The 19,061-nt window shown below is 42.5% G+C and overlaps 1 protein-coding gene across 2 annotated transcripts in view; it reads right to left on the reverse strand.

Moving 5' to 3' along the window:
* The window catches only part of kiaa1549lb (KIAA1549-like b), a 74,422-nt gene that overhangs the window by 53,954 nt on the left and 1,407 nt on the right, over window positions 1-19,061 (reverse strand). The gene's annotated exons all lie outside the window — the stretch shown is intronic.

Consider the following 19,061-nt stretch of genomic DNA (forward strand, 5'->3'; position numbering starts at 1 on the left):
CAGAGCTTATTTAGTAAAGTAGGTTTGAACACTTACTTTCCACAAGTTTCCTTGGGAAAAGCTGATGGGTGTCATAATAACTGGATATTTTGAAGATGGTAGATGAGCGAGATAAGCAATAATAATAGTGTTAGTAGTATTCACATAATCAAGTCCTTGACCCAGTCCTTAGTGAGTGACTGATACACACTGCCAATTGCTCTGAGAACATGGATTAGCATCCTGTTACCATGGAAAACGCCGGTTCTGGTTGACCAGAAGTTGTGCCAATAAATTGTGGATATATCAGAGATATCATCAGCAATAAGGATGATTAAAAGTGTACAGATCTGCCTGTGATTGTTAAGGATTAACGGATCAGGAGAGATGATACCAACTTTGTCAGTTTCAGATAAACATCATTTTTATATAAACTTGCATTTCTACCGCTTCCCCTGCTGATTTGCTTCACATTATCTGGGGAGAATAGACTAAAGCAAAGCCAAACATCCAACCTAACAACCCCCAAACTTAATTTCTAGACTGCACAGAGCAATAAATGAGACAGTTATTCTCTCAAATATCAAATAAAATGCTTTCCTTTTTCCATTCACAAATATAATTATCCATGTGGTTTGTTTGCTTTAAAGTGTGTTTAAAGTGAGAAAAAAGAAATGTCTGCTCTTCGCAGCAAATATTCGTAATAACATTAACGATGGCTCAGTTCCATTAAGCGTCCCAGCAGGCGGCGTGACTGATAGCAGGGCCCTGAACGGACTCGCCTAAATGGAATGCACTCGTTATTTCCTTTATTAATTGCACCTGTGTGTGTTTTCCTGCAAAGACTCACACACAGTTGCTCCTCCACATCCTGTGGAAAATAGCGCATTAATTCTGAGATTAAAAAGCAGACCGGTTGAGTTGAGGAGAGCCTGGGTGCATTTCATCACAAAATAAGACTCTGAATGCTCTTGTCATTACAGATTGATGGTATATATAAATGTAGGAATATTTTCAGGGTGAAATATTCCTTTGATGCGTGCAGCAATCAGATGAACCTTGCTGGGGCAGACAGGATGGCTGGGAGTCAGACAGCTCAGTGGGGTACCGCAGGCAATCACAGTCCCATTAAACCCACCAAAAGTAAGTCATCTTTCACTTCAGCATCATGCCCAGAGGCAGCGCTGGCCTGTGAACTGTCGAGGTTGAAAGCAGCGAGAGTACGAGAGGTAGAGATAAAAGCAAAAGGTAAACACATATACTGCCTCGCCCCGGAAGCGTCATACAGATGAAATGTAACGATCGCATTTAGGTTCCTTCATAAAATAATGTTTCTTCATTCAGGTTGCACTGCCTACAAACAAGGAACATATGAGTTTGGATCTTTTCAGACAACCTTTACTTTAGAAATGAGGTCTGTGTATATCTTAAGATTGTTCACACTGTGTTAACAAAGCTGCAAACCAGATCTCGAGACAAATATATTCACTGCCTCTTCAAACAAGGACCTCTTGTCCTGGTTCAACCTCACAGACACACACAAACACACACATAGTGTAGTGAGAAAGGACTGCATCAAACTGGAGTTCACGGCCGTCTCCTGGGGCTGTGCATATCAGAGCAGGCATGGGACGAGTGTAGGAGTTTAGCTGCATGCCGGGGCTGTGATGGGCCTTGGGATTACAGTACAAAAACCAATTGACATGGCAGACTGTGGGTGTGAAATGACAGGTGGGGGTCAAGGGAGGGCATTCGATAGTGACGCAGCAGCTGACAGCACTGTGTTTATTGGTTGAAATTGAGTTCTCACCCTGATATATTTGCTGTTTCCTTATTTTTAAAGCTGCCCAGTCGCTGGGACAAAATGTCGCCATTTAACAGTCATGCAAACAACTGATACGTTCACATTTGTTCATGTCATCGTCTATGTACACATTTATATAAAATATGCCATATCACGTTCACATGACATGCTTATGACCGAACTGTCATATCGGGAGGTGGAGGAGGTGCCTGGACGGCTGCCAAGCCAGTGACCACAGTTCATGATTGTGTCTCAACATTTATAAGCGTGACACCACTTTACAAGGAGACTTCAGGACAATTTTTGTTGCGCTATGGTACATTGCCAACATTTATTCTGGCAACTGGGTTGTTTTGAACCTACTGTATGGATTCATAAAATGAAGAGTGCATTATTTTCACATTTAGGGTTTCTTTTGTGCATTGATCTAATCATTAGAAGTACTATTGTAGTAGCAAGTACGGGACAAAAGTAGTGTCCATGTTGTTTCCACGTTATGACTGAAAAGCTCATGGGTACGCCGAAGTCAGAAGAACGACTTCCTAACGTGGGAAATGGGACCATCCCATGAAATGCACCTTTAAAACATCAGCTTATTGTGAGTGTTTTATGAGAAAGCAAATGCAATGACAACATGTTTTAGCATTTTGCGCAGAAACAGCGAATGTAAATACAATTCTGGCGTGTTTACAAGAAAAGTCAACACCTTCAAATTGACTGAAAATAAGAACCATGAAAACATAAGGTCGTATTTACTTCAACAGAGTTCATGTTTGATATGATCAATTGTATCAGGGATCACCTAACAGTCTTTTCTTTTGCCGCAGTTGTTTCAGAATTGGATCATGATGTCTTATTATAGGCTCAACCTAAATTAGAAAAGTATAGAAATAGAAATTCAAGGGCCTGTTTGAAAGAGGAGCCTAATCGGTAGCCACCTGAGAACGGTTCACATTCATACGTACAAGCACTGCTTCTCATGTTTACATCTGCTCTGGTTCTGTAGACACTCAAAATGCAGTGCTACAAACCATCACTATAATAGATGAGTAAATCATTTGTCCCTGCAGAGTGACCTCAGTGAAGGCTTGAGGCCTGCCGTCTGCTTTTCACAGGACCATTACATCACAGGGAGGGAAGACTCCAAAAGAGAACAACGGTATCACTGTTGGGAAGATCACCTGGCTTTGCCTCTGACTTTTCTAATTGGGCCCTCAGAGATACTTCAGAAGAAGTCGAAACTCATCCTGCGACGTATATGTCCTGTGCTAACCTCCTGCACAAAGGTGAGCCTCTATATCTCTATATATCTTTTCAGTATGTGTACACTTTCATATAAACCTTTTGCCATAACTTTTGTTGCTTTCTGGGATAAATGTTGCAACCTGTTGCCCTCCTTGGCATTCCTCTCTCTATGCCTGTCTGCTTTGTAGAGCATGAAGAAGGATGAGATCTCCAAACAATACATAATAAGTTACAAATACATTAACAGTTTATGAGCGTTTAGACTGTGTTGTGCTGAATACACAATAGTGTTTTCTCCTGTTTTCTTCAGTAGATCTTCAAAAATCCACCCTGAAAGAACATCATTAAAAATGCAGGCAACCAAAAAAAAAACTCCTAATTGGTCTGGTTTGTCTATGCTAATAATACTAATTAATAAAATAATTTTTTAATTAAAAAATGTGTTTTACTTTTAGGTTATTCATGCTAAACGTCTACACATCTCGCACCCCCGGTATTTTGACACCAGTGTCATTAAGGCAGAATGTCTCAGCGTTTATTGTGCTTTGTGAGTAAAGTGACTGATTCTTTCCCGGCAAGACATAATTCATGCCTGCCATGTCAAAACCAAATTGCCTCTGGAGTCTATTAACATAAACATGATGTAAAAGAAGGCCACCGCGAATTGAGAGGCTCCTAAGTGACGTGACAAAGATGTCGCAGGTGTCTACCTCTTGAAATCTTCCTCCACCTTAATCAAACATGCAGGGTGGTGGGCAGCTCAAGCAAATTATTTTAACTTCATGTAGTTCCATAATTACCACATGTCTAGTATCTTGAATTAATTTAGTATTTCACAAGAAAACTGCAGAATGACAGAAAAACATTTTGACACATATCCAAAAAATTAAAACATTTTTGGCACAAGGCTTCTCTGCGATTATCGAATGACCTCCTGAGACGTCCACAACCCGCCAGACTGGAGACCACTAACTAATGCGCGATGCTGAGCAGATGCGCCGGCTCCGGCCGTATTTATTGGCTGTCGTGCAGCAGAGGTTAGCCGAGGCATGAGGAGGATGAAGGGGAAGACGACAATGGGGGATAACAAGGTGGGATAAGCCTGTTAAGCTTCCAGGATCCCCTCTGAAATCCACACTCGAGTCAAGCACAAGAATGTCAAAATGTATGTAATACAATCACAAGGCTCTATAATCTCGGGTCACTACAAGCAGCAAAGCCATGAATGAAGATGCTCGTGTTTTACTCGCTGACTACGCGAGGAAGTTTTCGCTTTAAAAAAGGATTTTTGATTATTTGACTGTAAATAAGTGATGAGTCGTAAAATGTTTTATACATCCAATAAATATTCCTCTTTGAGGTTATTGCAATCCAATACTAAGCTATTCCCCTTCTAGACAGCTCAAAGCATAAGAATATGTGCGCTAATTAACAGAATATTACAATCTACAATAAAGTTTTAATCACATTTTAGGGAAAAATTGCAAAAAAATAAATAAATAAGTGGTTACAGTCTTTAAATGAGAACATTTGCTGCTTTTCTTGCTGCGCTCAGACTACATAATATTTTGTTCTGATAAGATGGTCACTGTGTCCTGTTAGGCGTTTATAAGGTCATAAATTCTTCCCGTGACTCAGTCGAGAGGCAGGTCAGACCACACGATGAATCATAGCTTGTTATCTTCCACAACCTGTTTGATGTCATCAGGAAGTGGTGTTGGAGACTACAAAACTACAAATATCCGAACTGGCACTCGGTAGAGCGCACACCTCTGCCAAAGCCCAGCAGCCCCCTTAATCCACTCACAGATACCAGCCACCTAAATACTTAAGATCTGTTTCCATGCATTATTCCCTGAGAAACTAATGAAAATGTCAAAAAAAACACACACAAAAAAAAACAATCTCCCGAAAAAATTCTTGGAAGTGCATCAAAAGTTAATGGGGTTTACAATGGATCGAGAACCATCCCCCATCAAAGTTTCGTGGAATCTGCTCCCTAAATTTTGTGTAATCCTGCTGACAATCCAACCATCACACAAAGGGCCAGCAGCGGAAAAAAATTACCTCCTTGGCAGAGGTAATAATGGGGTCAGAAGCAGCGCGTAGTAGCGTGTCTGGGGAAGAAAGTCAGAGAAAAAAAAGAAAGAAAGGCCGATTGTGACCCATCCTCAACCAACAACATCAATTCTCTTTCAACTCGCCATGTCGCCTGGTGCTCCACTGACGATGTCGAATTTTCCATGAAAGGCAAAACAATACACAAAATATTTGAGAGTGCCGCATCCAGTTGTTGTCCACAATAAACCGCACAGGATCAACGCACACATTTGACACCCACTTTGTTTTCATTCCCACGTCTTCTACTACTGTACACTGTCTTCGTGGGGTACTTACCTGCTAAAAATCTATTTAAACAAATATGAGTACTTGGGCTCTGGGTAATTTTAATGGACATTTTGTAATTTTTTTATGATCCTTCATAGACCAAACTGATCAATAAAACAATTGGCAGATTATGAAAATAACAGTAAATTGCATTCCTCACTCTCGCGGTTCTCTCGAGGTGCATTAAACCCGCACCGGGAGCCACTAGTCAATAATATGACCACTGATTGTGTTTCAAAGAGCTGGTGAGTGAGTAAGAAATATTAAACGGGCAATAGCTTGTTCATGCAGTTCATCTCAAGACTATAATTCGCTGCCTTCACTAACATATTTTCTGCTCTTCAAAAACTATAGCTGCTTCTCTTGTGACCACAAAAAAAAAAAAAAAAAAAAAAAACACCAAATCACAGTTGACACAACATCTTCCTTTTTCTTGGCCGCACACAGACAGAACAAGAGTAGAGATAATCTCCCGGGCACAGTTTGCGGCTGAGAACAAAAACACGACACGGCTGCATCATGCACCGTAACACAGCTGAGCAACCACTCAGACGTCATGTTAGAGCTTCAACACTGACAACACTGTTAACAATTCACATCAACAGCCATCATGCGCTCAGCATTGGCGCGCCACACAGTCGAAGCAAACACCAAGATCGCCACCTCCTCCAGCAGGCAAGCATGATGGATGAGCTCTGCAACAGCAGCCTCAGCTACACCCTCAGTTCACCGCAACACCGCGGGGCCAACGGCTGTGACACGCTGCAGCTGCTGCTGTCATGGTGGCCATATAGGAATCCTGCTGTCATGTCTTTAATGAGTCTTGCAGATATTTACACATGCGAGCTCCACAGTGAACTATCATCTTATGCGTTTTTTTAATGCGTCATTTTTATTAATTTTTTTACTTACCACAAATATACGTCAAATTACCATTTCCAATCGTGCTGCAGTTGCTCACCATTGGTTTTATCCCAGAAATCAACTCATTCTACGTCTGCTGTCAGTTAGGCCACTCTATTGTCGCGATGATGTTGTAATTTAAGACTCTGTGTCATTTTGAAAAGTGTGGAGATATGCAATTAAATGATTTAGATGTAATTATGTAGCGCTCCTTCAGCTGAGTGAAAAAACAAACATCTAATTAAGCAAGTTAATTATGAGAACAGTTGAGAAAACAAAGAGCACTAAGAAGGCGTATTTAACGGATATGTACAGAATCCATGAAACCTCTCATAAGTGAATTAAGAACTTAGATAAGAGAGAGGAGGAGGTCTTGTAGAGAGTAGCACAAGAGGTGAGACGCGACCGTGTTCAGCAGAGGGTGAAAACAGGTTTTGTTTCTAACGTTGGCCAGGATGCTTAATTGTAACGGCTATTGCAAAATCAATGGATGATACATTCAGAGTTGCTTTGGCGAAAGGTGTATAGAAAACTAATGTCTAGTATTTGAATTGCGATATTGCTGTTGTTATGCAGAGATAAATCCTTCAGTTGTTCTTTGGCCTTACAACTGTTACCAAAACAAGGACATCAGGGGAACCAAGAGTGGGCTGTATCGCGACCCACAATACCTACAGTATGTACTGTTTATATTAATATTCTGAAATCGTATCAAAACCGCTTCATAAATCCTGGGATCAGGGCAACAAAAGTGAATATCACAATATTTTTCTACCATATATCTTGATATTATTATCTTTTTGGGAGTTAATAAAACCTCCTCATTAAAGACCCAACTCGACATACTATTTAGAAATAGTAAAACAGGTTTTAGTTCCGAAAATTGCCTCGCTTTACTGTAATTAAGCCTCTAACTCCCTGAAAATACAAAATTAAAAGACAGCCACCATCGTCCCTGTACCCCAAAATTCCTGCAGTATCTAGTTTTTACAACTTGCGCCCTGCGGCACTCACCCCCTATCCTGATGAAGGGCTTTGACAAACTGGTTCTCCAGCACACCAAAGACTACATCCCCACAAGCCTGGACCCTCACCTGTACGCTTTCAGAATCAACAGATCCACAGAGGATGCCTTACATATCCACTGCCCTCCACTCAGTATTCACACACCTTGAGAATAAGAACAGCTACGTCAGGATGCTGTTTGTTGGTTTCAGCTTGGCATTTAAGACAATTTCAACCATGAAACTGACTGAAATACTCTGGGCAAGCGTACCACACTCTGGGCATCAGATACTGGACTTCCTCAAAAACAGACCCCAGACAGTTCCGAGTGATGGTCGCACTTCTTCTACATTAGTGCTCAACAACACCATGGTCATCAAACATCACCACACTGGTTAAACAAGCACAGAGAATGCTTCTACTTCCTACAGACTTTACAAGGCTAAATTCTGGAGCCAAACGATATAATATGGATATATTGCCCAGCTCTAAGTGGAAGGCATACTGGATCTTTGAAATTGATTTTCTGCCCTAAAACTATATATATTTTAAGTAGAGTTTTCACAATGGCCATCAAGGACTGTTACATAATTTTCTTTGAAGTATAGCTCTTTAGCATTTTGGCATTAGGAAAGTTGCATTTCGGAGCAAGTTGGAGATCCTGGTTAGACAAAGACTGGGAACGTGTAACACACACTGGCAGCATGTGATGCACATTAAACCACCAGCAATTGTTCCCTATAATGCAGCTTGCATGTGTTGGATATAATTGTATCTGTGAGTCATACAGCTGATCAGTAGCTTTTGTCATTAACCTGAGTGACTTTGCCACCATAAGATAGTGAGCTGATCGACATCTTAGTGCAGCAGCAGGCAGTCAAACATAAATAGCATTTTCAGATGCAGACATATTCTAGACTCTAAGCTACTGCTGTATCTTTGAGTTTTTGCAGTTGGGAAAAAAAACAGCAAAGTAACTCCGAAAGAGCTGCAAAGGCCTTTAAAATGAATAAAAACCTACAGCATCATCACTCAGGCTAGTCTGTTTCAGAAGAACCCTTCCACCAAAATACTATTTTGTCAAAGCTACACCACTTTCCTCACTTTTTGTAGGACAATGCATATGGACTGGAAACATTTGTTGCAAGCAGAAAAGCTAAATCTTCCAAGAGCAAACATTTTTATTAGCAATACCTGCAACTTAGACATCTGACATTTGTCAGAAAAAAAGGCAGCTTTCAGGGACTTTACCTGAAAAGGCTTCATGCAGAGAACAGAGGACATTTTTTTCAAAAGCTTGTCTACTTCAAGGCACTTAACGGATTCTACTGGACACAGCTCAAGATGTGGGCGGACAAATAATGCAAACCGTTGGAGGTGTCAGAGTTCAGACGAGGCCATCTGCTATGAGAATATCTTTTCGCTCAGTTTTTGGCAGACAGTTCATAATTATTTCAGCGCCAACCAGTCCTCATTTAGATTTTTGACCGAGATTATCTATCCGCTCGCAGTGGCCCACTGAATTGCTGCAGATTTTATCCCAGACAGGCTTAATGGTGGGCAGACAGATACTATTAAGAGGATGGACATCCCCACGGGAGCCACTTCAGGAATAGTTTTATCGAACAAGGCAAGGTGGCCTCCTTTGAGAATCTTTCTTTCAGGATGAGAGATCAGTACGTATCAAGATGGGAACAATTCTTTCTGATGTGCATCTGGGGTGTCACGTAGGTTAAAGTGTAAGCATAAAAAGGGAAGATTCTGAAAAATGTATTATGCTCTTTTGCCGTTTCTTTGAGGAAATGGAATATTATATTGTGTCCAATTTATCGCGTGTCTACTTGTAAACTGTTGCCTTCCACGCGCCTTGATTTGCAGCTCTTTTATGGATTTAAAATATTAAAACTCAGATTTTCGCCAGTGAAATATAAAGTTTTCCTTCATCAGTCTGAATATCTTACCCCAAAGAGAGTCTGTCGGTTCATATCAACCCTAAGCCTCACTTCCTCCTCCTCATTCCTCGCAGACTTACTCCTTGAATTTGATATTCTGTCATTCTTCTAATTTAAACGTCCTCCCTATCCCCCACTACAACGTTTAGTCTGCGCAGCTTAATGGGTCCGTGACTCGTAATGACATCCACTGTCAAGGAGAGGCCTGTCTCCTAGGTGACGATATCATCACTGAGATGCAAGTATACCATGAGGAGACATTCCTGACCTTCACAGACAGCAAATAAAAGAAGCGTTGAGTCAGAAAGACACACAGTCACACTCTCTGTAAAACTGTTGATTTGGATTTGTTTGTTCAGTTGGTAAATGAAAAACACACAGACGTTCATTTGTTGTAATTCAATTATTGAGCTCTGTGTCTCGTGTGCAGGTGTACCTGTTTACAGCTTCAAACATATCCGCTTGATATGAGAGAAAAATGTACAATGCGGCGGCTCCGCAATTTAAAAAAACAAGTTTAATAACAAAAGCAATGTTCCCTCTCTGCAGCAGGTTACGAAGTGCTGAGACTGGCGGGTTGTGGCACACATCACACGCACTGTTACGCGCGCGCTGGCACAATCTCTGAGGACGGCATAATAAGATACCCATGAAGGGTGAAGGGAAACAAATTCTGAGGCTCCCATAGACATTTGCTACAGATGGGGTATGAGCTGGAGCATGCGTAGAGGCCTGGCTCATGTGCGATTGTGTGAGTGTGTGTGTTGCAAAGGGTTAGTTCTCCAGAGGCAGCAGAGCTACACACTCGGATTATCCCAGTAATGAATTGGCCTGTGGGGAACAGCCCGTCTCATTTTGAGACTTAAGGGGAGACTTCAGAGCACTAAAGTGAAGGCATAAATCAAACAAATGCTACGTGGTATAGATTTATGAATGTGCATAAAAGCGAGTGCATTTCAATATGTGTGTGTGTGTGTGTGTGTGTGTGTGTGTGTGTGTGTGTGTGCAAGAAAATCACACTCTTACTAAAGAAAAAATAGAAAACTTGTCCTGTCCGTGATTCAAAATGCGTGACGCATTTTGAGGTTTTATCCTTGCATGACTACAGTTCAATGCATTTAAATCTATCTCTCACAGCATCCTGTATTTAAGTTTGTGCAAGTCATTGGAATTACCTCCAAATGTGGGTAAGAGTATTAGCAGTACTACAGCCTCTGTATGCCAGAGAAAATGTTTTTAAAAGTCCTGCGACAGTTTGATGACCGATTAATAAGATAGGCCTCTAAAAACTGTTGAACGTTTCCTTTAATGCCCTCTGAGTTCAGCACAGCGCTCCTGATGCTTCGCTTCGTTGCCTCAACTATCAACCTGCTTCCGTAAAGCCAGAAATACGAGAGGAGGGGGCGTCCCTGGATCTGTGATGACACCGGGATTTAAAAATCAAAGGCTTCTCCGCAGACCGCCGGTGAGACGCTGATGTTTCAGAGCATTAACATCCCACAAACAACTGTTTTCGTGCTGCGGATGTTGCGTCGGGTCACTTCAAGCAACGTTTAAGACTGATGCTCTCATACTGTTGTCTTCAACTTTCTGAAATCAATACTTCAGCGCTGAACATTTCTCAGATGGATGATGCTACATGGCAGCACCCTGTATGTGACTTTTGCATATACTGTAACGATAAAAACGATGGTAAGTGCTGTTGACAACTAACTTTTTTAGACTTTAATTAAAGTCCGTTGGAGCAATTTTGCGACAACACATTAGCCTCATATGATCTCGGTGCTATTCTGTTGTAGGTCGATAGATGATGAATGTTCCCAGCCTAGCCCCAGTTTCAACACAATGCAATTAGAGCTCACAAACAAAGGGCATCCTCACATTTACATGACAATATGTAAACGCTCCGAGGTTTGTAGTCATGAGAATACTAGACCAAAAAAAAACGGGGTCACGGACCAACAATGTCCCATTCATTGGCATTTTCTTTATGGACATTGACTCATATGAATACGCCTACATGTAATGAGCAAGAGGCTGTATGCGGTATCGCAAAGAAGTAGCTACTACGCGGCTCCCAAGTAGCTTCTTTGAGCTAAAGATAATGATGATGAGATGCAGGCAGAACTTCATGATGTCACGATGGTAAAAGGGTTTGTTGTCAGTGAATGTCGGCCATTGGCGAACAGCCCAACCCTACTCTAAAGATGGCCGTTGGGCCGATGGTGAGCCGCTAACTGGCCGATACATCTCGTTAACTCTTGCTAACCTTGCCTTTATTCCACTTTTACAACATTTTGTGTTTGCTGTGTCTCCTGGAGTTCCCAGCACTTTTTTTCAGCAACAAGACGTTAGAAAATGTGACCGAGGAGAAAGTGGAGCTCGCAGGCAAACAGACCAAGATTCTTTTCTGGTGCAACCCGAAACTTAAGTAAGTAGCAGTTTGCTAGCACGCTAGCCGCAGCACTATGATGAAGCAACACTGTGCCAGGAGTTAAGGTGTGTTAGCTTGTTGTGGAGCTCTTCAGCCCCCTAATGGCCAGAAACCAAGTAATGAATCTTAGCCTTCGGTCAGAGGGCTTGTTTCCTTGTTTGTGTGCGTTGTTACAAGTGTTGGCGTGCGCTCTTTGCTAGCTGCTCAGCACGTTACATTTCGAGGGCTCAGTGTAATGAATGTTTTTGTGCGTCTCAGTGATCTCACATCCCCTCCTCCAGAGGTTCAAAGGGATCAGCTTATAAATGCCACAGTCCACGAAGGCATCTGTGTGAGGAAAAAAGAGCAAAGCCTACAGCTACACTTAGCATTTCACTTAGCATTTCCATTTATAACAACAGTGGACAAGAACTAAAAGTGATAGATGACAGTGACTCCATTAAACGTGACTGATGACCCAATCTGTGAGGAGGCGAATCTCTCTCACTGTCCTTCTGTCTCACTAAATCCCGGTCTGATCCAGCCTCGTTCACTTGTGGTAAAAAATCCTCATACATTTTTAACTTCCATATCTTTCACTTTCCCAACAAAATCACTCAAAGTAACAGAGAAGGTCACTCACTTGATCAAAACGTGACAAAAACCACCATCTGTGCATCTCTGGGATAGCTTCGAGCCATATCTTGGCCATATCAAGCCATAACTTTTTAAAGGCCCTACACACAACTGTTCGAGCACAACCTAAATCTCAGGGCGACAAATATCACACCAAAAAGAAATCTGCATTTGGTCGACTTGATAACTGGTCTTTAGATTAAGCTGAAGAAAGCATAATGGCACTTTAAAATTTGTATTGTATAGAAGGGGGTTCTTGAAAGAGAAGTTCCCAGATTTGTTCTTGGCATCTTCCTTAAAAGATGATGAACTTATGACAACTTAAAACTCAAGCAGGTCCGTCTCTTTGCACACATGTAAGGCCCGGACGCACCTGATTGTCGAGAAATAAGCCGCGACGAAGACCAACAGTTGCGTCGCCTTACATCACCTCTGCCTCTGTCTAAAGCAGCTCTTGACAACGCCACAAAATACTACAGCCGACGTTCGACTAGCTCGTACCTTCTGCGCCTGCGTAAGAGGAAATAAGTCATCATTTTCGACAGGAGGCAGTCGTCTGTATTCATCATTCAGAAAGGGCAACCCGGAAGGCTCAGCACTGCGGATATACGAACCATTACATCTGACCGTTGAGTAAAAGTTTCAAATGGCACTGGCCAGGAGGCGGAGGCCATAAATAAGCTGGAATAGACCCTTTTCACAGCATGTCAAAGCAGGACAAGCACAGGTGTGACCTATAACATTAATAATTGGTCCATTCTTCACCTTAATGGAACTTAGATTTGACGTTCTTGCCTTTCTGGGGGGAAATGTCCCCAGATTGAGTTTCTTTGGGCTTGATTCCCTTTTTTTTGGTTTTCTACCTATGTGAGCTTTAGCGTCACCAGATAATATTTTCTCTGCGGTAAGTGATTAATGCCGACATCCCTAGCTGAGGTGACCCTGGTGTTAAAATGGTTAAATGCCAGCAAAAAAAAAAAAAAAGGTAAGAGCTGCTACCTTGTTTACGTTCATACCATTAGTTGTAAGTTGTTATATTCCTTCTAAAAGATGGAGGCTATCACCCAAATCAGGGGTCGACTGATACTGAGTATAAGAAATCGAGGAGACTGGAAAACGATCTGGGACCAATTTTCACTTACAATAAAAATGAAAGAATGAAACTCTTTGTGTCAATAAGTGTTGGAATAAACCAGTACAGTACAATTTACTCAAGTACTGTTCTAAAGTACTAAATGTTCTTTGAGGTACTTTACTTGAGTATTTCCATTCTCTGCTCCAATAAACTTTGTAGTTACTTTGCATATTGTGATTATTCAGTGTTTATAGGCTATTAATTGTGACGTGTTGCTAGTCAGATACTGTTGTGGGCGGGACATCCTGTGACAGGATGCTGCATCAGAACCGAAGTAGCACATCTTTAAATTTTATTGGCAATCTGACAGAAATTCATCGATACCAATCATCAGAAAAATGAAGAATATCAGCCTGACAATTACCTGTCTACCCGAAATCCAAATAACCTAAAATCCAACATTACTACATTTCCCAGAGACTCAGGCTCGTCTTGCTCTATTCTGCTGTGGTCCTGTGTGATGCAGTGTGATGACCGCTGGCCTTGTGCAGAGCAGTGTGGTATATTACAGTGTGTCCCAATAAATCAGGCAGCCTGCTGTCCTTCATCGAGCAGCAGCAGCAGCGGAGACAGGCTTTTTGTCCGCCATCAACCCGTACCAAAACCGCCAAAACACAGAGAGAGACGGAACGAAAGAAAAACAGAGGTGCGAAAAGAGATACTGGAGAGGGAACACGGAGATAACAGACACACATACAGCACACAAACACAATATCCCCTGATTGCACTGAGCTGTACGAGGGATAATGCGAGGCAGATGGTCCAAGATACTAATTAGAAGCCTGTTTGTCTTTCTTATCGTGACATCTATGCGCTGCAGCAGCGCTGCCTGCTTTGTTTTTTGCAGCAGTGGCGGAGAGAAGACTGCACACCTTCTGACTTTCTTTAAGAAGAGAGCCGGCGATGGATAACAACCAGTGTTCTTTTAACTCTCACAATGAATTAATTTCAAATCACATCGCAACACTCCCATCTCTGCACTTTTAGCGTTTTCATTCCTGACACACAGCATTCGCGCGCAACCACGCGAAAGCAAACAGATTTAGAGGCGCGAATAGAATGTAAACAATCCTTTTTTTTAAACAATCCTTTTTTTCTTAAATCATCGCTCATCTCTGTTTTTCTTAAATTGACTTTTCAATTTGATATTTGTCTGCTCACTGAGACAAATGTTTGCATCACGATGGAGTGCAAAAAAAAACAAATGAAAGACTCACAGAGGCGCAGCTTAAGCTCCACTCTCAGGAGAAACAATCAATCTTGACTGCACACACACACACACACACACGCATACATCTTTAAACCTGCTGACATGCTTACCTACAACATAATTAACTGCCGTACAGTAAATCACTGAAATGAGGTGAAACGAGGGAAATAAACAGGGAGATCATGTCCTCTGTGCGCTCCAGGAGACCCAGAGTGCACGTAGACAGGTCATCGGACCAAAAGGGTGAGTCATAGTTGCTGTTTCTTTTTTTTTTTTTTTTAAACAAACAATTCCTGGAGGTTATTCTTCCATTAACCATCGTGACACCGCCGGAAAAAGGCTAATCTAGACAGAGGGAGAGAAAAGTGCAAGATACTGAGACGTTGTGATGTGCGTCTCCCCGATCCGTTCACTTAACAGTCTCTTTATGGGTATAAAGACTGCACTGCAAATAGGAAATGGCTTTGAATCTTACTGTCATGTCTCCTTTCAATGAATTTCTAAGCAGAAAGTGATGACTGGCAACAGCTCAGGGAAAGCTTCTCATAGAGCAAGGTCTCTGAGGTTAACTCTCGTCAAAACCAGGCTGTCAGCACTCATAAGCAACGGGCCGGGTTGCGGGAGTAAACAGGGGTGACGTCAGAGGGAAGTCATTTGATTGCGGAAGGACCGAAGATGCCTTTGCTTAGCTTGCTCTTCAGCGTGTGTGTGCGTGTGTGCGTGTCCTCGAAGCTGCTGCCGAACATAATTTCACCAGCTGTGTTAATAAGAAAGCAATAAACCAGACTCAGAGATCCTGCCAGCTAATTAAAGATCAATCTAACTGTGGGGGGAAAAAAAGCTTCTTTTTTGCAGCCACATTACTCAGGATACCCACGCTGCACCCTGCTCCATCCTCTCTACTCCACCGACTGTTTGGGGGTTTGAAGGGGGGGACATGGTTATTGGTGGGCAAAAATTGGCGTTCCCATAGAAACCGCATGTTTTACTGATTTCACACCGGAGGATGCTGTGAGTCAGGATAACACCAGCTCACAGCATTCGAGGATCTTTTTTTCCACTCAGTGGATCTTACGAGCAGGCAAACAGAGCAGTGACGTCCGATCGATCCTGGATTTTAAGGGACCGGTCCCGATACTGACCAGAGCTGCAACTATAAGTCACTTAGGTTTATGCTTATATTTTATATGTACTATTTTGTAATCAACTTCCGTAATTTTTCAAGCAAAAGCGCCAAACGTTTGCTGGTTCCAGCTTCTTTTTCATGTTTGTTAGACTGAAGAAGCAATTTGAAGACGTCGCTTCAGGCTGTGGGAAGTTGTGAAGAGCAATTTTCACAATTTTGATGATTTATTTTGAAATATAATCATCAGCTTAATCAAGAATGAATATTGATGGATTTAGGATGTATTGGCTCATAGTATAGCTGGACATTTTACAGTGTAAAGGTGTAAAATGTAAGGGCTAGTGATCTGTCAAATAAAAAAAAAAATAGGGGGCAGCATATCACTAGAAGAACCGCTAACTGCTGGTAACTCTTGCTGCTGTTGGCTAGTTAGCTCAGTCAGCTGTGCAGCTAGCAGTACGGACCAGAGGAGCACTGGTGTTTGCACCACTAGCACAGGAGCTTTGGACCAGGACGGGCCGGGGCTAGCTGGTTAGCATGCTAACATCAGTAGACCTCTCTACAATAGAAAACAGACATCAAAACGTAAAAACTGTTATTTCTTTACGTTCTGCTGTTAACGTTAAGGTATTTTTTTTTATGTTTTCAACTGAAATCAACATGAATAAATGTCAGTGTTCACCTGTGGACAGACCAATGCAGTGTTTCCTCCAGTATTTTTTGAGACTGTGGCGCTGGGGGGGGGGTGTTCAGTCATTATTAGCGACACAAATGATAAGCATTTATATTTCATATGAGCTCATTCATCTGTGCTTGCGCCCTCCCTGAGCTCCCATTCCCCACGCTGTCTTACTTTCACTTTTAAAAATGACATCCGTCCACTTTTCCTTCGGGCGTCGGTATCAATTTTTAGCGGGTCGGCTCGGGTACGGAATGTAATTTGTGCTACTGTCGGAAAACGGGTCGGATGCCGTGACCCGTGCAGGACTCTGTGTGACCATTTTAATCCTCTAGCTAATTATCAAGCTAAATATCCAACATGCTAGTTAACGTCAAAGACTGCGGTGGAAGACGACGGTAAAATATTTCCTTTCTCTAACACTGGATTTATTTATGCCTGAATTTTCAAGGTTTGGCGGCTTTTATTTTGCTGTGGCGGTGCGCCACAGTCAATTAAATGTAGCGGAAACCCTGCAATGGTGACCTAGTTTGGCATTTCTGTGATGCAATGTGATTTTTTTGGCAATAACCAGCAGGTACAGAACATATCCTTACAGGCCTGGTGTAACCCTACACCTAACCCACCTTACGTATAGGAGTGTAAACTTGAACTTCATAATGCATCATTCATCATTCATGGTGTCTTTATTGTTTTATAGTCTCATTTTTGCCGACTAATACAACAACACCAAAGCAATTACTAAGCCAGATTGCCTCCACAGTCAACAGGACAGCTGCAGTTTGATTTACACTCACCCTGCAGTCTATTATAGACATCAACCAAATCATCTGAAATGTGATTTTTTTTCTTTACCCCCCCCCTACCCAAAGGCACGACATGATGTATGAATGGTCCATATCAGACGTGGGCCTCCTGGTCATCATATTTCTTCTCATGGCTGCATGGTTTGTTGAGGTTTGATCTCCTAATAGGGCTACTGTCTGAACAATACAAGAACACGATCCCCCAATCCCTCAACTCCCTACCCAACGCTGATACGTGACCCATTTAAAGGGTAACGCCTCCAATAAATCTTATTATAGCGTGTTTACAGGTGTTGGGTGTTAGAACTATAACAGATGTGGAAAAGTAGTATAAAGCCCATTTGTGGCTCCAGAGGAAGCTGCATGTAATCTGCTGAACTGTCTCCAGTGATGTCATTCAGTGGCTCCGTTGCATTGTGGGTAAGGTAGGAATAAAAAGGCGATATACCTGGTTCTGCTGTATCGATTCTGTCCACGTGTTGTAGGAGTGCAATGTAAGACCAGTGGAATAATTTTAAAAAACCTGGCTCCTACACTACCCACAATGCATCTTGGCCACTTGAGTGACGTAACTGGAGGCAATATTACCAGATCACGTGCAGTTTCCTCTGGTGCCACAAAAGGCTTTACATCACATTTTTCCACATATGCAGCAACAGTCCTCCCCAAAACCCGTTGACACACTTTAATGTTTCAAAATGGTGTCGTCACCCTTTAACAAGGCCGATATCCGAATTAGCATCACCCCTAATTTGCTGAATAAAGTCTCAGATTAAAGATGTACGAGGGAACAGCGGATGGAGGGGATTTGGAGTAAGCCAAAGCTTAGAGATTACTTTTTAAATCGAAGGAAATTATTGAACCACATATAATTTCACTGCTCCATGTAGGAGACAACTGTTCCCGCAAGAAGAGACCCCTGATTTGTTTTGGTCGTCAAGAAGAGAACTCTTTAATGAGGAGGCTTTTGTTTCAGTCAGATTTATAGGGAAATGCACGGCGGCTAATTCCGAGACATAAAAAAGGACATTTCCATTACCTCCATGTTGTGTCTTCTTGAATTTTGTGAACCTTTACATAACGTTGCTGTCAAGCGCAGGACAGAGTGCATGCTCCATGTTTATAATACTTCATGATACTAGTAAAAGGCAGCACGGACGCTACTGTAAACACTCAGTCAGCCACTGAATCCAACATTCAATCTCAGTAAACCAGGGGCGCACACTTTCTTGACGAACTGAGCGCTGGAAGCACCGGCGTGCCTCTTTCACCCAACATGCACCGTGTGGCCTGGGTGCTGCTGCTGCTGGGCCCGTGTGTTTAAGAATGGATGTGCTGACTGTGAGAAGGAGGAGGAGGAGGGAGGAGGTGGAGGGAGGGGGGGAGGAAAGAGGAGACTCTGCTACTGTAGCAGTGCATCAGCAGAGGTGAGACTATCGCCGCCACATCACAGTTTGCTGGAGGGAGGTGATGGAGCTACACACTTGGCAAAGAACACCCCCTTTTTGTTCTGTTTCCAATCTGGTGGGGGGGTCACACCAGAAGCCCAAAATCGGAGCCTGCAGTTTTTGCAGTCGAGTCCGTTTCTTTTTGGGTTTTTTTCGAAGGAGAGGCAGCTATGTCGGCGCAACCTTACCCCCAGCTGCCTCTGAACGCCCGCCAGAGACAGACCGACCTACAGTGGGCTCTCTCAGTATGTGTGTCATTAGTGCTGACCCAGATGCTCAGGAACACAGACTGTCCTGTGACTGCACCGCATTACCCACAACAAACTCCCCGG

Source organism: Sparus aurata, chromosome 4 (assembly GCF_900880675.1).
Source record: "Sparus aurata chromosome 4, fSpaAur1.1, whole genome shotgun sequence".
In the NCBI taxonomy this organism is placed as follows: domain Eukaryota; kingdom Metazoa; phylum Chordata; class Actinopteri; order Spariformes; family Sparidae; genus Sparus; species Sparus aurata.